Raw genomic sequence first — 27533 nt, forward strand, 5'->3', positions numbered from 1 at the left:
TACTTGAACACGTGAGGTTGATTTAGTGTATTACAAGAACTGAACATTGAGTCTCAGACATCATTAATCTCCTTTCTTGTCCGGCATTAAGTAAGAAGAAATTAATAAAAAAACAAAAGGGAAATTAATAACACGCTGGTATTCACAATTCATCAGGAGACCTCACAGCAGGTATGAAATTTAACTTCTCTGAATTAATACACACCTCAGCAAAAGGTATAGAAAAGGTTTTATTCAATATTTAGGAAATGTCCCTGAATGCTTCCTACTTTGGTAATTAGATAGATGTTGGGCAGTGTTGAGAGCATGCGCAATTGATATGGTCATCTCAGGACCCATAGACAGCTTTAAATCAACTTTTTTTTTCTTTATTAGGAATTTCACTTAGATAAATGAGATAAAACCAGATGGTTGATACAGACTTGCCTAAAGACTTGCAGTTTTGATCTCTGTTAACTATAAATTTGATCCTGGGTTCTGTGTTTCCTTGTTATGACATCTGGTAAGATGGGTTTCAAAGGATACCTTATGAGGAACACGTTATGGAAACTAACGGGGAGTTATAAGTCTCTATTACAGCTTTTGCTGAGGTTGATGAAGGAGAAGCTTTTATTACTGAATTGTTCCTGTAATTACATCAGAAATAACAGGCAGCAGTCACCTTCCATTAGGGGTGGGAGAGAAGGATCCTTACTATTTAAGTGATCACATAAGGTGCTGAATGAATCATCCTCAGCCTCATCATGAGGAATTAAAAATAGAAAGAACAGTTGACATCATCCTATAGCAGGTTTCTAGGGGACAGAAAAATGCCAGATAGTTTTTTAAGGAATAGAGCTGTCTGAAGTAATGGTCCAGCCCACGTGTTTATAGGCTGTTGGCAGTGGTTCTCCACCTTGAGCAGGCATCCAGGAATCACCTGGAGGCCTTGTTAAAACAGGCTGGCCCCACCCCAGAGTTTCTGATTGAGTGGGCCTGTGGTGGGGTCTTAGATTTGTGCATTCCCAACTTCCCAGATGATGTTGATGTGGCTAGTTCAGGGTCTACAGTTTGAGAAACATTGGGCTAAGGGAAAGAAATAGATGTAGCTTGAGGATGGTTTAGAAAATAGGATTTTAAGATTAATTCCCTAGTGGTTAAAATTTTGATGACAATACCAGATTTCATTTGGGATGGTGTGCATGTCTTGTAAAGGGAATTTGTTCTTTGTGATATTGCAAATGAACATTAAAAATGGTTGCACACCTAGATGAGTGGTCTCCCAGCACTCTTTCACCATGTCTTGGTTAAAATTTTGGGTAAACTTTGGCTACAAGTATTATCTCTGTAATCCAAGTTAGTGATGGATTGAGAAGTTTGGCTGTTTTTTTCTCATCTGTAAATGAAACACGGTGTACCTGGGGAGGACCATTTGTAGGAGAGCAGTCATTTTAACTAAGGCATTCCGAGTCACAAGCCATTAAATCATCCTTGTCCCACCTGCCTGACAAAGTAGCTATCAGCAAAGTAGCTGTCAGGTAGCATCAGGCAACACCTGCTCCTATGATTCTAGGCTTCCACTGGTTCTAGAACTGCCCCCTTTTATTCTATTAATTTATTGTCACATTAAAGCAACAGCAACCAGAGTAATCATAATTGCTAACATTGTAGAAGGCTCACTGATCCTGGTGCCGCACATAAACTGTGTCTCCCTTGCCTTGGCTGTGAATCCTGTTTTCTTAGTGAGGCCCCATGATGACCGCTGTTTTAGACAAAGAAGACAGAGGGTTGTAGAGTCATTTGGTTGCTGTCACACGGTTTGAGGGCTGGAGCTTTGTATTTGAGCCCAGGCAGTATTAGTGAGTTGGGGCAGATTATGATTTTATTGTATTTGGGGGAAACTTTTCATGGAGACTCTATGAGAGGCCTCATTGAAATGGAAAGATGGAAGTTTTGAGTTGAGTGAATCTAAACCTATTTAAGGTTACCATTTTATATGTTCTGGTGTCAAAGACCAATCTAGATCTATGAAACTGGGCTTCACAGTATGGTGAATTTAGCTGCTCTGCCCAATGTGGATGAAAGCCCTGTGAAGCTAGTCTTGTAATTGTAAGCTCTTTTCTATGTGACTATTTGATGCTTGAGGAGGATTCAAAGACAAAGTTTGTAAGTGTGGTCATGATTTGCTTCTAGTGCATATCAGTTGGTCTTATTTGAAGTATTTTCTCTAAGCGTAAAGGAGTTTTAGGCAGAACGATAGACACTCTTTAACTGCTTTTGATGTTCTCAGCTACCTTTGTCTTGGGTGTGGAAAAAGGGAAATCCATGGTGGTTTTTGGCATTCAAGATTCTGAGATTCTATTGGGAGGGATGTCGTCCATAGGGAATAAGAAAAAGAAATACTTGAGGTTGACCCCTTGAGAAGGGATTAACCTGACAGTTTCCAGTGCTGATGCGGGTAAGTGGGTGGGCAGAGGTTAGAACTGCAGGTCTGGCATTGGCCATCATTGTCCTGTGTCATTTGATCCTGGGTGGGTACACATAGCTGGGCCCTGCACGTGCATTGGCTTGTCATGGCTCACCTTTAGAGATGCTTTGGGGGAGGGCAAAGACACAAATGCAGGTTTCTAATAGAATGCTGTGGTAGAGTGGGAGTGTATCAAGTAGGTTATTTTGTTTGTAGGGCATTTATAATCTTTCATCCAAAAAATTTTAAAATGAATAAATGTTGGTTGAAAATGGGATTTCAAGGCTGGGCGCAATGGCTCATGACTAATCCCAGCACTTTGGGAGGCTGAGGTAGGAGGCTTACTTGAGCTCAGGAATTTGAGACCAGACTGGACAATATAGTGAGACCTCATCTCTATGATAATTTTTAAAAAATTGTGTGTGTGTGTGTGTATATATATATATGTATATATGTATGTATATGTATATTTATAAAATTGAGCGGTACTCCCATGATATCTATCTACAAATGCTTTCACAGCTTAGGTATGATTAAGAAAGGGAGGAAAATTACAGCATAATCCCAAGAAGAAATTGAGGGAGCCAATTAATCCCCCAAAAATACTTTGGGGAAACCTTGATGAATGCTGTGGTGGTATGCTGTTTTGAAAATTAGGCAGGAGAAAGGACTTCCTTCAATATTTTCTTTATTGACACAGCTAGAAATGGCTATAAATTTTCATTAATGTTATGTACTTGGCTCTGCAGGAAATGATACTGAAGATTAGTTGAACATTAAAGATTGATTTTGCTGACGAGATAATTAAAGGGTTTTTTGGTTTCTTGGTGACCTGGCATTTTGCAAATGAACTTTAGAGCCACGGGTGATGCAGTAGTTTTCAGGTGACTCAGGAAGTAGCTTGTCTGATTCTTAAGGTAAAATCAAGATTGGGTTCTTAACTACATGGCCTGTTGTTAAAGCAGAAATCCAGATTTGAAAGCACTGGTGAAATAAGGATAATAAACTACTTCTTTATATCATGAACTTTTTAAAAATCTTACAGCCTTATCACTGCTGTGATTCATAAGTCACTGCCATCCATGGACAGTACTGATAAAGAAAATTGCCATGATGCACCAAATAGGCATTTATGAAAGATTAGAAGCACTGAAAGTAAGTTGGTATCATTTAGGGCCAAGGTATGTGGGTATATATTCCATTAGCCTACACTACTACTTATGTGTGAAGTGTTCTTGATCTGACCAAGATGGTGAGGATTGTTTTCTAGGAACAAATCTTGATGACTGCACTTATTAGAGTTATAGCTTTACAGCTTTTTCTGTGTCACAAGAGCCCATTTTCAAAACCCATTCCATCATCCCTGAGATATCTCAGACCAAAGCTAGTGTAAAAAGGGTCGCTGGCATGGATTCAGTCCTTTCCAACCTTCCATTTTTTAGTAAACATTTATTGAGCCCAGTCTGTTTCATAGAGATGGTGGATTTGGAATGACTGTGGGTTGAGCCTGTTCTCCTAAGTTGCCCAAGTGTACAAACCTCTGGTATTACTCAGGGCTTGTTGACACAGACAAAAATGTTAATACTAAAAATCACGAAACTCTTCCAGAAACTTTTCAAAAGATTATACAGTATGCTCTTCCATAAAGTCCTTAAGAATAAGGTAGTCTTAAGACAACAGCTTAAAGGTAGATTTGTCCTTCCGTCCCTTACTATTGAGGTCTTTCTCAGTTTTACAATTTTCTGCTCATACAGTCCGTAAACATCAGAAACATACTATACATACCTGTTAATGGACATATTTTTCCCTGGAGTCTTTTTTATAAAGGAGTTTTATAGAGGGAAAATTGCCAAATCAGAAGCACATAGTAGATCTCTCTCTCTCTCTCTCTTTGTTTTTTTGGGAGACAGAGTTTTTGCTTTGTCACCCAGGCTGGAGTGCAGTGGTGCGATCTCAGCTCACTGCAGCCTTTTCCTCCTGAGTTTAGATTCTCCTGCCTCAGCCTCCCTGAGTAGCTGGGATTACAGGCATGTGCCACGACACCCAGCTAATTTTTGTATTTTTAGTAGAGACAAGGTTTCACCATGTTGGCTAGGCTGGTCTTGAACTCCTGACCTCAGGTGATCCGCCTGCCTCGACCTCCCAACGTACTGGGATTACATGTGTGAGCCACCATGCCCAGCCTAGATATATTTCTAAAATGGCTTTTTATTGTTTCTTTTGATATTATTCTTCAAGGACAAATGGCTACAAGGAATTTATTTGAATAGGCTTGTAATTCAATTGGGTTTATCTCATACTGTAAACTCCTCAGTTTTTTGTAATGGAGCTATCTATTTTTAAAATTGTGGATATTGTTGAGACTGTGTATATATATTAATACAGGCTAGTCCGGAAAGCATTAGGATTGGTAAGAGCTTCGGTTTAGTGCCTCCTGAGACCTGGAACAAAGAGCAGTTTTGTGCCGATGCTCTGTCTTTGCCAAGTGTTGCATTACTCCCGCTGAACTAATAATGGATGGATTTGGATCCTAACAAGTGAGAGAATATTTTTTAGACAAATGCCTCTGGGTGTTGAAGTGATAGGGCCGCCCACCTAGCTATTTTTAAGTAGCTTTTTTTGGGAATGATCTTAAAAAAGGCATTTGGGCTCCAAAAACGGAGAACCAAAGTTCATATAAGCTCCTTGTCAGCGTGTTTGCAGTGGATCAAGTCCTTAAAGAGGAGGAACTTAAAAATGGCTTGTCCTTGTCCTTGTGATTTCAGAAGTGATTCTTACTCTAAAATGGACATTGGAGGAGGCTCCATCAGGCCACGTAAGTGCTATAGTAAGCAGATACTCACCTGGGCTAAGCAGAGAGCCGGGATGTTTGCCCTTGCCGGGGAGAGTGCCAAGTTGTATAGTGTAGTCCTGTGTTATGATTTAGGGCCATCAAAATACACTTTGGCACGCTGGTCCCAATGAGCAAGGGGATGGCTCTCTCAGCGCCACCCATAATTCTGAGGGGACATCTCTGGCTATCTGGTGAAAGCCTAGTGGAATTTTTTCAGGTAATTGGACAGGATTCTTTTATGTGTATAGAGTTAGTGAAGTGACTGGAGCCGAAGGCTATTTTTTACTTCATTCAGTCTTCAATACAAATTTATCGAGCTTGACCATGGCCACTTACTCTTACGTAGAAAGGCTGGCCCTTTAGAGCAGCCCTGGAGTGCTGGGCCCGACACACACATGATCACAGGGTCAGTGGAAGGAAAGCCATTGACCTGGAACGTGTGGCTCCTAAGGACCGTACAATATCTGAACTGTGTATGGAGGAACCGTTGCTTAAGAAGTACATTTTCTTGAGTCCTCGATTCTGAGCATATTTTATGGAGGAAGGAATTTGCTAAGTACTTCTTTATTTTAACCATTTGAATTGTTTGTAGCACTTAAACCCACTGCCTAGGCGGACCCTTGAGAAGTTACCTTGGTAAATCACATGTTCACCTTGGAGCAGAACATTTAGATTTCGTAGGCTGATAGGAGTTGGGTTTCAAGGTTATGGGGTCAACAGAATGAAACATTAAACATTCCTAATTCTTGCTGCCTTTATGTATGTGAGTCTTTGAATACACTTTGTCCTTGACAGTATCACAGGAGAAAAAACATCCCAGCATCCCGCAACTAGATGAATGTCTTGACGTGAATAAAAGCATTAACGTTAGAGCTAGGAAATCATGTGACCACGTGACTTTGGTCTAAGGCTTCTCTCTAGCTGTCACTTTGAGAGTTTGTCCCACTGGGAGAAACCAGAGAAACAGGAAATGTGTCCTTTGGAAACTAACAGGGGTTTTAAATTTCTAAAAACATGAGATTTTTTTGTCTAAAATACAAGCATATTTAATCCATCCTTCCCTGTCCTCCACATACACATCTCACACCCTGCTTAATAGGAATGTGACTTCATTTTAGCAACCGGACAACTGAACAATCTGTCTTCCAGGGTCTGTTTCCCCTGAAACTGGCTTAGTGCTGCTAGGTAGGGAAGTCAGCTCAGTGCTCTCTGAGGGTTGCCAGGCAGGGCAGCTGGGGATAGTAGGCTGGCACTGGAGAGGCTGGAGCTGGTTCTGTCAGCCCTGCCACCGAGTCCTGTGGTTTATGCTCTGGGAAAGATGAGCGTCTATCTGCATTTATTGTGCTGCAATTCTCACGACAGTATCTGCGCCCCCTTGTTCTCAGCTCGGCACCATGTGGGTTTGACAGCCTTCATGAGGTAGGCAGACGTGTTGGCGTCATGTGGGGCTCCTGGGCTGTGTCTTTCTGCCACCAAATATGTTGTCTCTTTACCCCTCCAGCATGTCATATACCTAGCTGCCTTTGGAGAGGCCTCTTGGCTTTTTCAGGAATAACTACCGAAAGAGCAGCTGTCTGTCAGCCTCCTCCAGAGCTGTAGGCTTGGACTGTTGTCAGCCTGTTGTTGGAGGAGTTCCCAAAGCAGCAGACTTAGCTGCCATTGACATTTATAACTCGAAAGCCGTATCACAGATGACTTTACATTCCTTATAATCTGTAAATGGTTTTCAGCATATAATGCACATGGCCTCTACACCCTTTGGCCACCTTAGGGAACAAATAGTTGAGTCATCCCTAACCTGGTGAAGTGGCTCACTGTTCTCCCCACCCATGCTATAAATCATCATCTCTCTTCTGACTTAGGAAGAAGTTGTCCTGGCTTTATGCTTAGATTTATCTGAGACCATATGAAGTCAGTCTAGATTGGGGAAGAGTATGAGCTTCTAAGTCCAAGTGAGCCTTTAACGAGCAGCCACAGAGCCTGTGATAAAGAGAGGGTATCCCAAGGAATTAGATGTCAGGAAACGTTTCAGTGGATCCTGTATCTGGTTAGTTATGCCCGTCTTTCTCAGAGAACCTGTTTCTGCATCTCATCTCTTAAGACATAACTGGAAGAGAAAGATGCCATGCTCCTTATGCAAGTAAAAACCAAAGCCACCCCAGTGGATCTGAGAAACACAGACTACCAAAGAAGGTAGAGAAAGGGCAGAATTGGAATGGGTTTTAGTTCCTGTGGGTCTGTCTAGACATTCTCTGAGGGCTAGCACGGGCTTCGTTCCTCTCTCTGCCATCCGTGGCTGCTGCCGGTGCACATAGCAGCATACGAGCTGAATGAATGAGTGTAAAGCAGTTTTATTTTTAGGTAATAAAAGTTTCGTTTCATTTTATTTTTACCTGGGTAGCACAGACATTGAAATGTGTTAATCAACAAATGCAGAGTATAAGATTAAAAACTAATGACGTTTTCGTGTTGGCATCAAAGATGAATAATTTGAGATAAGTCATGGGAACTAGATGGCAAGTCTTAAATGCGATTAAAATAAAGCACCTTCATTGCCTGTGCTCAGATTTCTTCCTGTGCTTCCCAGGATGTTGGTCAGTCGTATTTTATAAAAGGCCAATGCTTGATCTTGGCTGGGGTGCATAGCTTGCCTAGCTTGGACGGAAATAGGCCCCTTGAGCCCGCTTGATGGTGGCCATGGGCTTTGGCAAGATTGTTAGCTGAGGAATGTCTTTCACCTCTTCTGGGCACTTTGTGGTGCCGGTCAGTATCCCCCTCAGCCCTCATTCTCAGAGCCTGGGAAGTGGCTCAGAATCCCTACGGTTGCACTTTAGACACTATTGCCCATTGACAGAGGGGCATGGTGGGTGAGACCTTGTGTCTCTCCTGGCCCATGGGCAGGGTGGGGCTGTGGGCCAGTCCATATCTCCCTAGCAGGAGTATGTGTCCAGGTATGTGGAGCAGCAGAGCAGTGTTCTTCACCAGCAGAGTTCAGGTGCACTGCATCTAATTGGAATTCCAGTTAATATCAAGAGGTTTTCATATTTCTTTCTTTTTTTTTTTTTTTTTTTTGAGACGGAGTTTCGCTCTTGTTACCCAGGCTGGAGTGCAATGGCGCGATCTTGGCTCACCGCAACCTCTGCCTCCTGGGTTCAGGCAATTCTCCTGCCTCAGCCTCCTGAGTAGCTGGGATTACAGGCATGCACCACCATGCCCAGCTAATTTTTGTATTTTTAGTAGAGACGGGGTTTCACCTTGTTGACCAGGATGGTCTCGATCTCTTGACCTCGTGATCCACCCGCCTCGGCCTCCCAAAGTGCTGGGATTACAGGCGTGAGCCACCGTGCCCGGCCCTGGTTTTCATATTTCTTTGTCTTTCCCTAGAAAATGTCTAAATATTATTAAATATTTCAAATATCTACACGAGTACAGAGACTGAATAGGGCGGTCTCTCATGTACCCATCTTCCCATATTCCCTGCCTTTTGGATCTTGCTGCTAATAAGTCTTACTAACTTTGGAAGATATTTGGTTTGGCTTGTGTTAAAATTACTGTTATTTTTTCCCTAAAGTTCTGAAATGTGTGGTTGGCCTGGGACTCAGACCTATCAGGAACTCTAGTGTACCTCCTCTCTGAGGAAGGTTGGCACTACCTGGATCCACCCTCACTTACGGGTTCCTTTGTTCTGTTGTAAGGTCACTGCCATCTATTTCCCCTCTTAATTTAGTTTCAAGGAGCTGTGAGTGTGAGTGAGAGAACCCTCTTCCTCTTTCCTCCCTCCTCCTCCAGCTAGCTCTGGACTCCCCTAGGATGGGCAATTCAGTGGGTCCCACTTGGCGGAGCTAAGGCTGTCTCCACATCCTGTTGCCTTCCCATAATGCTTCATCATACCTGATGATACTTCGTGAATAATTTCTCATTTCTTACCAAGCCATTTATGGGATTTCTCCACGTGTTTCCACTTCCCTGGAGGGATGGAGGCCACCTTACTTTGCCACTGGGGTTTAGAGTGATGGATAGACGTCATCTGTTGGGCAGGTGGAGTCACTTCCTCAGGATAATTAAAGTGGGTAGGGCCCATGGACAGGTTTCTCATTCTTTCTTCTTTTCACTGGCTATTTTCTGGGAGTCCTGGGTTATTTGGTGATAGCTCACAATCATGTTATTGTCTTACTGCTTAAGACTAATCATCCATTTAACTCTTCGTTTTGGCTGGAACCTCAGGATGGCTTATAAGAATGGGTGCCCATGGCTAGCACACTGGAGGGGCTGGGGAAGGTTAAGACCACTGTTGATGGAGAGAGGCACCACCTTGAGAGGAAGGCTGAAGGGGGTTGCTGGGCCAGAAGATGGAGGAAAGCCCCATGAGAGTAAGGCAGGAAGGATTGGGAAGTGGGTGTGGAGGCCTTGGGAATTGGCTGAAGAGTTTTGGGACTCTGGGGAGGGGGAAAAACAGTTTCAAAAAATTCTAGGCTGGGTTCAGTGGCTCACCACTGTAACCCCAGGACTTTGGAAGTCTGAGGTGGGCAGATCATGAGGTCAGAAGTTCGAGACCAGCCTGGTCAACATGGTGAAACCTCTTCTCTATTAAAAATACAAAAATTAGCTGGATGTGGTGGCATGGCCTGGGGAGGCTGAGACAGGAGAATTGCTTGACCCCGGGAGGTGGAGGTTGTGGTAAGCCGAGATCGCGCCACTACACTCCAGCCTGGATGACAGAGCGAGACTCTGTCAAAATCAAAAACAAAAAAACAAAAAAACAAAAAAACAAAAAAAACAACTAACAACAAACAACTGGAAAAATGAAATAAAAAGTCTATAAGTCTCTAATTTTATTAGATTCAAAGATGTAATATTACCTTAGCTAATGGCTGTAAAGGTTTCTAGAACACTTGCACTCAATTTCAGTATTGATCTCTCCATAGAGCAGAAACAAATACTTGGTGTAGTGGCACTGTGCTGTGGGCCCCCCTTGGAGTGGCACTGACCTGGGAGAGGTGGGTTTCAGCTCCGTTTCTGCCCTTGCATACCAGGAGGCCCACCCCGACCTCTAAAGGTCTTGGTTTTTAGGCTATAGAATAAAAGTGGTGGTTTAGCAGGTCACTGGTCTCCCAACAGGACATGTGGGACCAGCAATAGGGGCTTGTTTCTGAGCCTTTGCCCAGGTGTATTCCCCTTAGGGCTCCTTCTGGAAGGGACATGCTGGGGTTATCTCATAAACCCCCTCAGCCACCATGACCAGGTACCTGACCAACTCATTTGAAAGGCACGTGTCCTGTGATAGGGATCTCCTGAAACAAACCCATGTGTGTGAGTATGTCTGTCTATATTAATCTTGCGCCCAGTGTTAAGATTTTTCTTGTTGATAGTTTTAGGTTGGAAAACAGTTCTGTGGGATGGGAGGGAATAACCTCTTTAAGTCATGTAGGCCAAGCACAGTGGCTCATGGTTGTAATCCTAGCACTTTGGGAGGCCATGGTGGGTGGATCACAAGGTCAGGAGATTGAGATCATCCTGGCCAACATGGTGAAACTCCATCTCTAGTAAAATACAAAAAATTAGCTGGCTGTGATGGCATGCTCCTATAGTCCCAGCTACTCGGGAGGCTGAGGCAGGATCACTTGAATCTGGGAAGTGGAAGTTGCAGTGAGCCAAGATTGTGCCACTTCACTCCAGTCTGGCAACAGAGCGAGGACTCGGTCTCCAAAAAAAAAAAAAAAAAAAAAAAAGTGAAGTAGCAACTAAAGCTAAATAGGCTTTGACCTTTTTTTTTTTTTTTTTTTTTGAGACGGAGTTTCGCTCTTGTTGCCCAGGCTGGAGTGCAATGGCGCGATCTCGGCTCACTGCAACCTCCGCCTCCTGGGTTCAGGCAATTCTCCTGCCTCAGCCTCCTGAGTAGCTGGGATTACAGGCACACGCCACCATGCCCAGCTAATTTTCAGTATTTTTAGTAGAGACTGGGTTTCACCATGTTGACCCGCCTCGGCCTCCCAAAGTGCTGGGATTACAGGCTTGAGCCACCGCGCCCAGCCAGGCTTTGACTTTTTAAACACAGGTCCTCTAGGTCATCCTGCTGTAACTGTCATTGCAGCCTACTGGCCTGGGGGGATCTGATGGAGAAGCCAACATGGAGGTTTTTATGGCTGGGCCTGGCCGTGGTTAGTGTCACTTCCTACTCGCATTCTGTTGCCAAGAACTCTGTCACCTGGCCGCCCCTGACAGCTGTGTGCCCAGGAAGATGACGAGAGTGTGGATTTCAGTGAGTAGCTGGCATTCCCCTCGCCTGCTTTTCCCCATTCTTCTCCCGTTCACTGATCAGAATCTTACCGACTACTGCATTCTTCTGTCCAGATGAACTCATTTATTAATCTGTTACGCCTGGGCATGATGATGGTCAGGCATGAAATTTGTATGCACTGGGGTAAGAAACAATGGAAAGAAGAGAGAATGGAATTTGCCTCAGAATTAATGGCCAGTGTTCATGCAGGCTCGCAGTCGGTAGCACGTAATGGCCGATGCTGACAATGAGAGTGAATTGGTGATGTGCCATAAGCTACTTTTGGATTTTGTTCAAAAAGTCAAGATATTTATGAGTCAAGAGTAGAGCTCGGTTCTCAAAAAGTAAACAACACTTAAGCAGAGGGAAACTGCATGGGTGCATCGGTGTGAGGGCAGTCGTAGCCCATGATGAAAAATGGCAGAAGTAATGTAATATGATGTAAAAAAAATTAAATAGCTGTAATATTTGCATAAGTGTGTTTTTTCTCTTACTACAGTAGTGAATTAAAGACAAAACCAATTTTTTTTTTTTTTGCCCTCAAATCAGAGGCCAGAGTCAGAACATAGAGGTGAGATTCTGAGAGAGACTTTGGGAGAGATTCTAGGCCGGAAACATTTAGGCTGTAAAAACTTCCAAAACTATAACTTTTGAAAACTCCTTCTACAGCCAATATTTCATAGGGCATCAGTCAGGAAAACTGGACCAGGCATTTCTAACAGAGATTCTAATACAGAAAATTGGATATTTAGGTGATGGAAGAGAAGAGTTACCAAACAGATATGAGCGCAACTTAGAGATTTGTAACCTCAGGAAGATGTCCACCCCCAGGACTGTGGAGGCAGGGTGGAGGAGGCAGTTGATGGAAAGGGCGGTAAGGTCCTTTAGAGAGAGCTGCTTCCCTGGAGAAGGTTACCCTACCCAGCAAGTTGAGCTGGGAGAGAGACCCAGGCTGCTTTCCCTCCCAGCTTCTGCTGTTACCTCCCACAGGCCAGCACTACTTGAAACCAGGTGGCAAGGGAGCTTGGGAAATGTAATTCCAGTGATATCTGCAAAAGGACAAAGTATACAGAGAATGGATTTGAGAGCAAAAAGGCTGAAATGGCTGTGGCACAGGGATTATAACCTTGTTGCAAAGGAAGATAAGTAGCGGAGTAAGCGGTTGCTCTAGGAAAAGAACTTGAATTTGTGGTTCCCTTCCTCCATGCCATATTCCTTCCTCTGTGGCTTTGGTAACACCTGTGTCCTCTCTTTGGTTTTGTCATGCTCTTTACGCTGCTTGATATTTACATATTTGGCTCCCTGTTAATAACATTTATTGAGCGTTTCCTGTTTGCTTTATCTGCATTAATTCATTGACTCATCAAAGCCATCTGTGAAGGCAGGTATAGTCCATCTTCATTATTCTCAGATTTCTGCGTTTGTGAATTTGTCTCCTCATTAGTTCTTATTTGTACCCTGAAATCAATACTCAGCACTTTTCCTGGTCATTCATGGACACACAGAGTGGAGGATTTGAGTTGCCTGGTGTCCGTATTCCCTGCTGAGGATGAACAAGGCGACTGCCCTGCCTTCTGGCTTCAGCTCTCATATTGCAAATAAGTGTTTCTTTCTTCCATCTGGTTAGTGCTGTGTTTATCCCTTTTTTTGTGACTTTTTTTTAAAAGTGATTTTGCTGCTTAAAATGGCCTCCAAGCATAGTGCTGAGGGGCTGTCTAGTGTTCTTAAGCATAAGAAGGCTGTGATGTATCTCAGAAAATATGTATGCTAGATAAGCTTCATGCAGGCGTAAACTGTAGTACTGTTGGCTGTGATTTCAGTGCTAAAGAATCAACAACATAAGGTGTCTCCAAACACACACATCAACTATGCATTGATTAGTTGATGAAAATGTGTGACCAGAGGCTCACAGGTACCCAACCCTGTATTTTCTCTAGGAACTATGTTTCAGGATTCAGTAATTCAGTGTCTGCAGAGACTTTATAGAACAAGGCCACTGTGGGCACTCCAAGTTGGCTGTCCTGTTATCGTCTGCTTATAAACAGACTGAGGCAAATAGAAGTCTAGAAGTTATCCAGTGTCACCCTGTGGGATTGGAATCCAGGCAATCTGGCCCCCAACACTTTATTCTTCCTGTGCTCTGCTTTCTTACCCTTCATATCTGCTTCATGCTCTTTTCCACTTCTGAATCTGTCAGAGGTGTTCGAACCGGAGTGACTCCATCTTAAATAGGGGCTAAATGAAATGAGAATGAGACTTGCCCGGCTGCATTCCCAGGAGGTTAAGGCATTCTCAGTCACAGGATGAGGTAGGAAGTCGGCACAAAATACCGGTCACAAAGACCTTGCTGGTAAAACAAGATGCAGTAGAGAAGCTGGCCAAATCCCACCAAAACCAAGATGGCGAAGAAAGAGACCTTTGGTGGTCCTCACTGCTCATTACAGGCTAATAATAATGCATTAGCATGCTAAAAGACTCCTAGCAGCACCGTGACAATTTACAAATGCCATGGCAACGTCCAGAAATTACCCTATATGGTCTGAAAGGGAGAGGAACCCTCAGTTCCAGGAGCTCCCCACCCCTTTCCCAGAAAATAATTTACCACTTGTTTAGTATATAATCAAGAAATAACTGTAAGAATACACAGCTAAGCAGCCCATGCTGCTGCTCTGCCTATGGAGAAGCCATTCCTTCGTTTCTTCTGTAATGAACTTGTTTTCACTTTAGGGACTCCCTCTGAATTCTTTCTTGTGGGAAATCTGAGAACGGTCTTTTGGGATCTGTATTGGGACCCCTTTCCAGTGACAAATCTGTGGATGCTGCTGGAACCAACCCTAGGGCTATTTTTAATACTAAAATTCCTGTTGATAAAGCCAACAGGTACCCCTGGTTAAGAATCAGGATGTGTGTAATCCTGGACTAAAAGTAGGAGTTGACATTTGTATGAAAAACTCCACATATTTCATATGATCCGTTTGCACAGCAACACTGTGAAGCACGCATTACCCTTCATTTCAGAAATAAAAACTGAGGCCTTGGAGGGCTGTGATTTGGTTACGGTTCCATGATTAGAAAGTTCCAGAACATGCCACCAAATGCTTCACTCTTGTTACCATACCAAGGCCGGCTCAGGACCAGGCTCTGCGGGTCCCGCACCCCAGCCCTCGCCACCGTTCTCATCTTTTGCTTCTGCTTTGTTTTGACCTGACCAGGAGAAAGTACATGTTAGAACTGTGTGTAAAATAAGAGGTGCCAAGAAGGGGACCAGTAATGTTTTCTTTAGGGGCCAGGAGTTTTTTTTCTTTAAACTGCCCATTTCCATGTTTACAGAAAATCTTTTATAAGGTGCAATGACTTTCTTAGACAGATGTTAATTTTTTTTTTTTTTTTCTGTTCAAGGGGCACATTTTTGAAAGAAAACAAAGGGAAGATAATTTGAAAGGCTGTGAACACTTTCTCTGTGGCATAGTCTCACCTAAATGTTCACTCTCATTTCTTTCTCTAGTTTCCTTCGTGTATTTAAATGTATTTTTTTGAATAAGAAATACATACACATGTTAAAAATTGAAAAGATACTTGAAGTCTTCCTCCCCTGAAGAAAGCAATGTGCCCGATTTCTTGTGTACTCTTCCAAAGATGTTCCAACAGTGACTCTCAACTGGGGACAGTTTTGTTCCCACACTTGGTGGAGGTTGGGAGGGTGTTATGGTAGCATCCAGTAGGTGGAACCCAGGGAGGCTGCTAAACATCCTGCAATGCACAGGATGGCCCCCACAGCCAAGAATTATCCAGCCCAAATAGTCAGGAGTGCTGGGGTTGAGAAACCCTGCTCTACCTTCATGTAAACATGAAGGGCTTACGTGTGTCCACAGAGCTTTTTGTGCCTAAACTTGTTTTTCTTGTGTGGTCAGGAGGTTTTTATTGGTGTGGTTCTTTTGTCTCCTGAGGGTGGGGCAAAGGAAAAGGTCCTATCCAGGTGCAGCTGTTGTGAAGGGGCACATTGTCTGTAGAGATTAAAAACAACCTGGCCTCAGCCAGTCTGCTTTTTTAATCATCAAAGTGCATGGGCAGTTCTAAGCTGGTGATAAAATGCTTCCAGGAAAAAAAAAAAAATCTTTTGTTGGTCTAAATTCTAAATAATTGCTACTGTCACTAATTATATATGTATAGATGTACACACATATATATTTACATATGCACTTCAGATTAGTGCACTTATTATACCTTAATCACTGCATGCTACATGAAAATTAATTTGGAGAACTTCCTGTTACACATTTGTTCCCAATGCACTTGGTCTCAGCTCCGCACTTTGCCGTGAGTAAATTCCTGTTTAGAATTGTTGGAGCTTCCTCTAGGTGGAGTTCACATTTCTAACCCTTGTGGTACAATATGCTGTTACGTTTAAATAGAGATTTGTAATAAACAATGATAGTGCAGTTTAAGACGAAGAAGCAGAACTTGAGTTTCTTCACTTCTCTCATTGTGTGTGATCAGTGGAGATTTTATGTGTGATTAAAATGTAAAACAATGGAAAAGTGAACTGAGAGTATAACATCTGGTTAAGTACATATGGTATGCTTTGGTAGTTCATAGAAGAAATATAACACTGAGTTTCAGAAATAACTTTAAAGTTGATACTCTTTTGAAATAGTCGTTTCAAAACTAAAGACTGATTAAAAAGGATGTTATGATTATTGGTTATTACATGATCGTTAGAAATAATTTTGTGTGGAGGAGGGAATTTCAAATAGTGATCTGACCTAGTGTCATCTATGATAGGTACACCATAGTTAGGATGATTGAGATCTTTAAGAAAAGTGAGAGAGAATCAAAGAATGTTATTCCTGTTGATATGGCATCTGTCCACAGGAAACTGGTGCTCTTTTAAATGCTACAGAGAATTGAAATTCTGACCCATTCTGGTCTTTGTGAGGGTAGATCAAACTCTTTGCCCTTCACTCTCAGTATTTTAAGACTTTGTATTAATTTATACAAAGAGCAGTACACATATCATTGGCATGCAGCATGATTTACAACCAAAGACACCTGTGTTAGGAGTACCAAGGTAGAGAAACAAAACACACACAGCCCCTGGAAGCTCCTCATGTTCCCCTATCTGGTCACTATGACAGCCAGCCCCATCTCAAACATACTTAGCTACTGCATTGACCTGTTTTTCTTTGTTACATAAATGGAATTATATAGTACAGAATATAAGATTAATTTTTAACCCATTTCTTGGTTTTGATTCTGTTGATACTTGAAATATTCCCAAATGTGGCAGTTAAACAAACTTGGGATTTTCAGTGGTAGATGAACAGAAATTGCTTGTTTCGTGCATGGGTTCACTAATCGAAACATTGTTCTTCGAGGTACTAAAATTTAATATGGTTGCTTCCATAATGAAGAAAACAATGTAATTACATCACTTGTTGGGCTTTAGAACTTTATTTGGAAGGAAGATAACTGTATAGAATTAGATTTATGTTCATGTGTGTATTGGAGCAATCAAGTTCACTTGAAGCTAGAGTAACTTACAAGCTTAAGGTTTGACCAATAAGCTGGATTCACTGTATAGAAACTTATGGTTGAATTTGAGTTGGAAACAATAGCATTGCAGTGTAGTCTTATTACATCATGCAGTCTTATTACATCAGTATATTATATTCTGAATACCCTTTTCTGAGTAGTGGTAGTCTTGTCTACAGAAACGGAATGGATGAGATGTTTAATAGTTGAAGTTCAGGCCAGGAGGATCTGAAATTGCCCTTCATGCCCTGGGGAAATTGAGCACTCAGTTAGAAGGCCCATGGTAATGTGGAACTGTTAAATTCACTTTAAACTATCGTTTTTAAGAAATAGCCTTGTCTGCAGCCATGATCCATGGCGAGGATTTGTATTCTCCTTCTTGGATATGTCACGGGCTGGCTCGTTCATGTTGAGCAAAGTGGCCAAGTTTGGAGCTTGACGTGGCTTCCACTGAGGTGTAATGTGGGCAGCAGGCCATGCGGGACATGAAAGCGTTTACCATGCAGTTTCTGTTGGTCCCAGCAGAGATGAAATGAACAGCTCTAGCAAAATTGCTAAGTCAGGGATGTTTGTCTCTGGAAAGTTGCTTTTTAGCTCACTTAATTTTTTTGTGTGAAAGTCTTTCTCTTTTTTCTTTTCCCCTTCAGTGGTTTCTAGCCATCTTCTCTAATTGAAACAAAGAATCTTAGCTTTATTTTTTTGAAACTTATTTGAGCCCACTTTCTGAATCTGCCTTTATTTTTTGCATTTTCAGTCCTCTGATGATGGAGAAGCAATGGTTGCAAATATAAAGCAGTTCAGGATGAAACTATCTGAGATGGGAAATGGTTCATGTTGCTTTTGAGTTTTAGGGCCCTTCAAAGTCAGCCTTGGATGACATGAGAGTCCTGAGTCCTACCGTGGCATTTCAGGCCCCTGCCCACCTTGTCTGGCCTCTTGAAACTCTCTTTGACCACTCCCTGCCTGCCTTTATGTTCCAGCCTCTAGGGGAGGGTACCCTGGAGTGTGGCTGGTGCTAGTTCTTTTGTTCTGTGCACGAGCTCTAGTTCTTCTGCTCGGTGACTGTGCTCTTCTCTCTGCCAGGGATGCCTTTCCCATGTCTTCTCTCTTTCAGGGCTCCTTCCAGAAGCTTGAACTCATTCCTTTGCAGAGAAGTCTTCCTTCATCCTCTTGGATCAGATGGGATCAGATGGGATCAGATGGGAGACGTTTCTTCTTTGTTCTTGCAATGCTGTGTGCCTGTCCTGTACTGCTGCATTTGCACACTGCTGTGAACCTAGCATCCAGAATGGTGCCTGGCACATAGTAGAGCCTTAACAGATACTGGTTGTAGTAGGGTACAGACATATCAGTAGATAATTATGAAATATAATTACTGATACATCTGTACTAGACTACATTTTGAGGGCAGAGAGCATGCCTGTTCATTGTCACGTACTCAGTGCCTGACGAAGGTGCTCAGAAATGTCTGCATCTCCATGCAAAGCTGGCCAGAGGGGGCACATTTCAGAGGCAAGGGAGACTTTTCTTGGCTCTCCAGTAATTTATTTTATTTCAATAGTTTTGGGGAATAGGTGGGTTTTAGCTCTATGAATAAGTTCTTCAATGGTGATTTCTGAGATTTTGGTGTACCTGTCCCTCGAGCAGTGTACACTAAGTGAAGTAACTCAGGAATGGAAAACCAAATATTATATGTTTCTCACTTACAAATGAGAGCTAAGCTGTGAGGATGCAAAGGCATAAGAATAATATGATGGACTTTTGGGATTTCAGAGGAAGGGTGGAGGGGGAGAGGGACAAAAGACTACATATTGAGTAGAGCGCACTCTGCAGTCATTTACATGAAGTCTTGAGTCCTTATGGGCAGAACCTCATCCTGCAGCCCTGTGGTCAGTGAGGGAATTCCAGAATGCTGAAGGATGAGAACTACGCCTTTCAATCCCCTATCTTCACCCCGCCCCCACCCCGCCTTGTTTTCCAAATGGGAATGGCTTTGTATATATAAAGGTGTTGATGAAAGTGTTTGTGTCTCAGAGAAAATGCTTGACGTTGATGTTGATTACTTTGCTGATTACCAATGCAGGAAAACATCAGTAAAAAAGAAACTTAAAAGTGGGTTATGTAAAGGCAATGTTAATTATCATCCTTTAAAGGAACTAATTGCCATTTTTACGTGATTACTGTGCAGCCAACAAGGGCCCTGTGTGTTGCCTATCGTGTTTCATTTCTGCAGTAATTTTGATATGAGTGCTTAACTGATTCAGGTACTCAGCCCCTAGGATCATATCAAAGTGATATTTTCAAAAGAAAAAAAGCCACAGAATAGAGCTTTTCCAGTATTAAGACCATCTTTCCCTAACCTGCTCAATTTTTGGCAATTGCTTATCTGCCAGTGAGTACCAATGGGTGACAAAATGAATAACCAAGGAAAAATCCAAATCCTGTAGGCAAGCGTAGCGATGGAATATCTTCTGCATTCTTTGGAGACGCGGGGGGTGCTGTCCACAGCATGGTGCTGTTTCCCCCAGTCAGATTGCTCCTGGTTCAGAAGAAGAGAATCCATTGCAGGATTGCCTGGTGTTCTGCTGAGAGCCTGTGATATTTGGGCTCTGCTGTCCTCATGAGGATGAGGACTGGTAGATTATGAATAGAGGGACCTGTGTGGGGCCAGAGGCTCACACAACATAATTCACTGCTGGCAACTTGGGGTAAAGAAAGCAAGAGAGAGGCCAGGTGTGGTGACTCACACCTGTAATCCCAGCACTTTGGGAGACTGAGGCAGGCAGATCATGAGGTCAAGAGATCGAGACCATCCTGGTGAACATGGTAGAACCTCGTCTGTACTAAAAATATAAAAGCTGGCTGTGGTGGCACACACCTATAATCCCAGCTACTCAGGAGGCTGAGGCAGGAGAATGGCTTGAACCCGGGACCTGGAGGTTGCAGTGAGCTGAGATCGCGCCATTTCACTCCATCCTGGTGACAGAGTGAGACTTCATCTCAAAAAAAAAAAAAAAAAGCAAGGGAGAAGACTGATCCCAAATAATCAGAAGATGATTCCTCAGTCCTGCCTGTCTCCCCAAATGGGAAAGAACAGGTCAATGTGGAAGGGTCCAGTTAAAATCCAGTTATGATTTTAGCCTGGAATGTGTAGGCCTTTTGTGTAGTGAGAGTTACTCTGGATGGAACATGCTGTGTTGTCCAAGTGACAGGGGAGATACGCCCAATTTAATGGGCAGAGAGGAGGTGTGTACAGACTGAGTAGCCAGAGGGGGTAGTCCATGGAAAAAAAAGTGAGCCCTGGAGTCGGTTCTACTTACTTAGAATTTCTGCCCACCCTCTTACTGGCAGAGAGGATTTGAGATGTCAGCGCCACTTAGCTCAGATTTAGAGAAATTCATGAATTGGAGCACTTGCTGGCCTGTTTGCATGCATGTTGGGTTGTCGAATGATTTTGTAGGGAGTCCATATCTTCTTAGGGTCAGAATCAGAGAACATGCTTATTGGAGCAGTTGGCTGAGTCTAATGGATGATACTGCCTTCTGAGCTTGGCAGGTGACAGGATGTGACCCAGGTGTGCCTTGTCCCTGGCAGCTGGTGTGGATAGCATGGATGCCCAGGATTGTGGATCATGCCTTGACTCTGTATAACCCAGTCAGCAATGGCATCATGAGAGTCATTCATTCCTTCATTTGATGTGCATTTGCTGAGGTCCTACTCTGCACCCAGCAGTTGTTCTAGGCACTGGAGGTACAGTGGTGAATAAAGACAGAGGAAGAAAGAGGTAAAGCTGATGTCAGGTGGAGATTCAGGCTGTGAAGAAGAACTAAGGGCAAGAAATAGGGAGTGCTGTGTGGGGAGCTGTTCTAGATTGGGTGGTCCAGGAGGCTGCTTGAGGGAGTGATATTTGAACAGAGTGCCAGGGGTGAAAAAAGTTCCATGAGGAAGAGCAGGCACTTGAAGGGGCCCTGTGGCAGGAAAAACCTTGACACAGCCTAAGGGACATATGGATGGAGTAAAGGGAGCCAGAGGCTGAGTGTGGACGGCAAGTAGTGCCCGTATATGGAAAGCCTTGCTGGACAGGGCACAGAACTTGGGTTCCATTATTATTATGATGGATGTGTGTGAAGGATTTTGAGCAGGAGGATATCCTGAATTGATTGGATTTATTTTTACAAGGATCATTCCTCTTGCATGGAGAATTGTCTGTAAGGGGCAAGAATAGAAGCAAAGATAACAGCTAGGAAGGTATGACAATATTCCAGCAGAAGTGATAGTGGCATGGACTCGGGAGAGGGGAGGGAGATAGCTATCTATCTCCCTCCCGTCTCCTGAGATATGGATCCTGAGATATGGATAGCTGGATGCATCCATTCAGAATGAAGTGGCCCCTGTCTGACTTTATCTCCTGCTTCCTTTCCTGTGATTTATTTCACTCCAGCCGCACACGTTGTCTTGTACTTCCCCCAGCTCTTCCTCTGTTTCTTTGAAATCTTACCATTTCTTGAAATTGTACACACATATGCATGTACATGCATACACATATATGTTTGCTCATTCCCTCGTTGTCCTGCTGGCATGCAAGTGTCATGAGGGCAGGCAGGGACTTTGTCAGCTTAGTTGCTATGTCCCAAGTGCCTGGAATGTTGTTCTGCATGCAGCAAATGCTCAAAATATTGATGGGATAAGTGAATAAAATTGAAAGGCCACCCGCTGATGTCCTTATTATATAATTTTTATTTGAAAAATTTTCACCGTGACTGCCTGAGGTTTTAATTGCTACCCTAAACACACTGAGAACTTGAAATTTTATTATCAATTTAATAAAAGTGAAGAAGTATTTAACACTTTAGAGTTTACGTAAAAGGGAAAAACAAGGGAGAGGAGGTTTGTGTTAGCCGTGAAGAGATTCTGCCTGTGGTGAAGGAGACAATGATGAAACGGAAAAACTTTGAACCTCTTCATTTATTGCAGTGAAATTTGTCACTTTTATTCACATCCAGTACCATCCAGCTGTTAATTTGTGTTTTTGTTGGAAAAGACTTTCAGGGAAACAGTTAACCTCCCTCAGTGCTGTGTTCTCAGAATTGGTTTTCCTGAGCTGCAGTCAAAGCTGGATAATTTTGCCATCACAAAGCACGCATTCTTCCCTAAGGAAATCGGCATGAGGCCTTTCTAAGGATGGGGAATGGGGGCAAATCGGGATGGAGAGTAGTGGCTGTCCAAGGGTCCTCAAAGGTAGGCAGCCACAAGGCACAGCTTTTCCTGTAGACTTGTGGCTAAGGGACAGCCTCTAGGGATGGAGATTTTTTTTTTTTTGAATCCTGGCACTTCTGCCATGTGACCTTGCACAAGTCCCTTAGCCACTGTATGCCTCAGTGCTCTTGTGTAAAATGAGAATGATACAGTTTCTGCCCTGTGAGGTTGCTGTGATGATTGGGTTAACACATGTGGAAGATCTTAAAACTGTATCTGGGGTAGGAGGTACTCAAAACATTACCTGTTACCAAATGGAAGAAGATTGCTAGTCATTAACAGTTTGCATACATTTTGCCAGATAAAAGTTGTGTTATTTGGATCTGAGTGTTGAACTGGTGTGTAGCACTTGAATTGACTAGAAAAGTGAGGTGGTGTGGGTATGTCCTAACACCTCTTACTATACTACAGTACAATTCTATTGTAATCACCCAGAGTTAGTGCAGACCCCATCAGTTAAAGGGTATGGTTCCCAATGAGGCTGTTCCTACTTCAGATGCCCACTGTAAGTGGGCCTGAATGCCAATGAGCCCTTCTGAGTTTTTTGGCATTAGAGGGTACAGGGCAGTCTCCCCTCTCTTATATGCCCCAAATCTTTGTGGGTTACTAGCCAAGGCCCTGTGGGGTTTGCTGGGGTGGGGGTGGGGGTGTTTTAATCAATTGTGTTGAAAGTTGGCTTCTGCTGGATCCCATTTTTGGATTCCATTTTCCAGGCCTGTTAAATCTTCCTGGCACACCTAGCTCAGACATTTTTTATGCCCTTGTACTTTTGTGCATAAAATGTTAAAACGAGTAAAAATAAACTTGCTGCTCAGAATTGACCCTGAGCGATATATCTTCCGATGGACACTGGTGCCAGATGGTGTCGCACCTCCTACTGGGTTAATGAACGGGCATTTGCCGAAAACCTTGAGTTGTTCTTGAATCATTCCGTGCACTTTCAATACAAAATTCTGCCAGTGGCAATTTGCATTTGTTTCTTTTTCTCTCCATCTTTCTGTTTTAGGAAGGAGAAAGAGGTGACACTTTGTAGAATAATTTCCTATGAATGAATTGAATTAGTTTTATTGCTAATATTGTTATAGATCTGTATCCCTAAATAACTATTTGTTGTCCCAACTTCTGGGCACAGAGTACTTTTCTTCTCAGAGCTGTTGCAATAATGGCTTTAAAATACACTTCACCTTCTGCATTAGGTGGCACAGGATGCTTATATATTAGTTAGTTGGGGTGGGGGGCAGAAAAAAATGGTCCTTGTGGCTTTAATACCACTGCCGTTCCAGTTTTCCGGATGCATTCTTGATCCTTTATTCTAGCTACAACCTTGGACAGTTACATGGGGGCAGGGGGTGGAATACTACCTCTAAGTCCACTTATTAGTCAGTGGCTTGAAGATGAGTTGTGTCTGTGTGCTTTTCAATAATAATAAATGTTTGAATCAATTTAATATTTTGCTCACACTAGGAAACAGATGATAGGGGGTGTTTAGAGTCCTTGAGTTTTGGTCCTGCATGCATTCTCTCCCTCCCCCAGGAGGTCTAGATACTTCAGGGTAGATATATCTTGCTTTTGTCATTGAAGCAGATTGTGAAATCTTGCCCCCTTCACCAGGACTTTGTGGAGAGGCAGGAGTGTTCTTCAAATCTGCATGCACTCTGTGTACTGTTCAAGGCCCTGGTGGAATGTTTTCCATGACCATTTGTGCTGCTGCTTGGTATTGTTTGGTATTTTGTGGTTCAGGTGGTTCATGTTGTCGTAAGAACCTCGCTTCAGGAAACTGATAATGAAGTTGGAGTTGGGTGCTAATAGTGCAGACTTATAAGATCCAGCAGCATTTTATTTGAGACTGGCTGTGAAAGTCACATATCTATTTGATTTTTATGGCCTCTGATCTCAAATATCTCCTAGAACACAGTTGGCGTCTATATAGTGCATAGTGGAGGTTGTTAGCCTCCAGGACTGAAGCAACCTTTGGAATAGTCTGTACAGAATTTGGATTCCTTCAGGTTCCTAAACCAGTGGCTCATTTCCCACCCTCCTAAGAGGGTGACTTGAATCTGAATGATCAGGTACTGTGTTAGACTTGAAAACTTATTAATTATAAAAAAAAATTTACTACCTCTTTACATTTTTAAACTCAGAAAAAAAGGTTCAAGTGTGAATTTTCTGTCTTTAGACAAGGGTTTATCTTTTCAAAAGTTCTGAAATCGCCTTTCAGTTTTAGTCTAGGCATCATGTGTAACAATTCTTATGTTTTTATCTGCTTAAGAGTATAATTTCCTAGAATTACCCTAGAAATGACAGAAGAAGGATCTAAAGCTTTAAATTCTGGAGTCTGAAATATCCCATAATACCCCGTTCTTATCTCGTATTGGCTGCAGCATGTGGTTTTATAATTTATGTGCGTAGGTTTCCGTTTGCTTCACTAAGCTACTTGTGGAATGAGTTTCCTTTGGCCTTACTCATTTTTTAATTCCTAGTACCTACTACATTAAATTAATCTCATTGTGAAGTTCACCTAGAGTCTTTTTAACATCTATAATCTTTTCTGTGTTTGATGTCTGGTGTGCATGAGTGTTTTGGGAAAAAGTTGGGAAAAACATCTTAATGGGCTGGGTAGTCTCATCTTCCACAGTAGATTTTATTTTTGACAATTGTATTAAGAAGTGGACTTCATTCTGTGTGCTGTGCTGGAGAAGGCACTGGAAGACCGGAGTGGGGTCTAGGCTTTGCTGTGTCTATAACTGGCTGTGATCTCCAGTAAGTCATTTAATACACCTGAGTGTCTAGAACAAAGGTCTAGAAGGCCCCATTCCAAAAATTCCAGGGCAAAAAGTCAGGATGATCCTCATGAAACTAAAACAACTTTTTTGCCAGTGTATTTTATTCAAGGTAGTTCCCTGAAGGTTCATTTGTAGCATTCTGGATATGGTGTTCTTCAGATTCTTCAGAAGTCGAATTTGCTCATTGCCTCTGTTGTTTCTTAACCATTAGTTAGGCATTTAGGCCCTGTGCCAAGCTGTAAGCAAGTTAGCAGAAGTGAAAATTTTTGCGGAGCATAGAACTAATTGTGCTTGGGAATTTACCTATTGTTGGTGTTTGAAAGTATGTTTTTCCCCTTTCTTTGAAAAGATTTTAGGCCATTGATTCTGATACTCAAGTACCAGAATGGTGGGAGGCGTGGGGGAGTGTATGTGTAGTATATAACCTTTTATCTTCAGATCTTAAGGCTTAAAAAAAACCAACTATGGATCCAAGGGAGATTTTTTTTTTTTTTTTTTTTTTTTTTTTTTTTTTGAGACGGAGTTTTGCTCTTGTTACCCAGGCTGGAGTGCAATGGCGCGATCTCGGCTCACCGCAACCTCCGCCTCCCGGGTTCAGGCAATTCTCCTGCCTCAGCCTCCTGAGTAGCTGGGATTACAGGCACGCGCCACCACGCCCAGCTAATTTTTTGTATTTTTAGTAGAGACGGGGTTTCACCATGTTGACCAGGATGGTCTCGATCTCTTGACCTCGTGATCCACCCGCCTCGGCCTCCCAAAGTGCTGGGATTACAGGCTTGAGCCACCGCGCCCGGCCTCCAAGGGAGATTTTTAAAGCACTCTTTAAAATACATGAGTTTTCTTTTCTATTTAACATAGGATTCGTTTTCAAAGCAAAATGATCATTTAAAAATATGACAGCCCAGATTTGTTTATGAGTTAGCAAATTGTTCTGCTAAGTGCAAAATTGTTTTCCCATAAGGTTCAACTCCTAATAAATGATAGTTGATGTTTGTAAGTGACATGGATCTTTAGCTCCACCTGTATAGTTTAAAGCAAGTTTGTCCAGCCCGATGGCCACCTGCGGCCCAGGATGGCTTTGAATGCGGCCCAACACGAGTTCGTAAAGTTTCTTAAAATGTTGAAATTTGTTTAGCTCATCAGCTATCATACTGTTAGTGTATTTTATGTGTGGCCCTAGACAGTTCTTCTAGTGTGACCCAGGAACCCCAAAACATTGGACGCCCCTGGTTTAAAGGCTGTGTCTCCTATGTCATATTCTAATAGGCTAAGTTGTACTAGTTTAACAGGAATATATGTGTTTGATTTACAAGGAGATTTCCTAAAGCTGTAGCCTCTGCCTTTGAATTTTCAGCTACTTTAAAAATTACTCTAAGGCCACCCTTAACACAGTTTAATGATTTCTTAATTAACTGATCTAACATTTTTTGAGTTTTCACTCTGCCAGGCACTGGGATGTATGTGGTGGATGGTATGGGGGGTGATCAGAGATACAAAGATGAAAAACTACTTTTTCCTTTAGGAACTCCACAGACTGGTGGGTTAGGAGGTATGTATGCTTCAGTATACTTCAATCCATTTTTCAAAGTCTTCCAGGCCCTTAGGAGTTGGAACATTTTTACGTTTGAACTTGACTGTGATGTTGTGGAATTTTCTAGGTCAGGAAGGGCCATCTAGGCAGGGGAAACAGCATTAGCATTACGAGGTGATGCTAGACTTATTCCAGAAATAGAGTAACTTAAGTGAGAGAGGTTGATAGAAAAGTCAATTCAGAAGTTAGGTTGAGACGTTGAGTGACCAGAAGAGCAAAGCTTATGGTTTCAGGTGGATCTAGCACTTAAAATTTGGGATTTGTGATTAAAGAGAGTTATTCAACCTCCTGGTATAACTTGCTCTCCTTTGGAGTCAAAGATGATGATGTCAGCCATCTTGTTAGGCCAAGAAGGAAAAGGAAAGTATGATCAGTAGTTATTGTCATATTCCATGTGGGATAGAAAATCTTTGTATTCAGGTACCTGTTCAGCTGCTCTAACAGAAACCTCCAACAATACTGACTTAAATAAGATAATTTAGCTTCCTTTTATGTTAGTCAGCTAGAACAGCATTTCTGTCCTGCCGAAGTTTGAGGGCGCCAGGTTCCTTTCTTCTGGTTGCCCTGCCACCTCTAGTGTTGCTCTTCTTTGTATGGCCTGAAATAAGGGAGGAAAAAAGGGTGGGAGGAAGGGCAAGGAGGAGTGAGGACCCAGAGATTGGCTGGATTTTTTTCTACTCCCATTCCACTTGGCAAAATATCACCTTGCCACTCAGCTGCAAGAGATAATTATGCTCTGTGTATGGGGATGCTCTGCAGAGTTCCTAATCCTGTGTAAGAAAGGGAGAATAGCTTTGGGGGAACAAGAAGGATCA

The 27533-nt window shown here is 42.7% G+C and overlaps 1 protein-coding gene across 9 annotated transcripts in view; it reads left to right on the forward strand.

The window, feature by feature from the left end:
• The window catches only part of MGAT5 (alpha-1,6-mannosylglycoprotein 6-beta-N-acetylglucosaminyltransferase), a 325037-nt gene that overhangs the window by 47321 nt on the left and 250183 nt on the right, over positions 1-27533 (forward strand). The window lies entirely within an intron of this gene.

The sequence above is a fragment of the Saimiri boliviensis genome, chromosome 5, assembly GCF_048565385.1.
Source record: "Saimiri boliviensis isolate mSaiBol1 chromosome 5, mSaiBol1.pri, whole genome shotgun sequence".
In the NCBI taxonomy this organism is placed as follows: Eukaryota; Metazoa; Chordata; class Mammalia; order Primates; family Cebidae; genus Saimiri; species Saimiri boliviensis.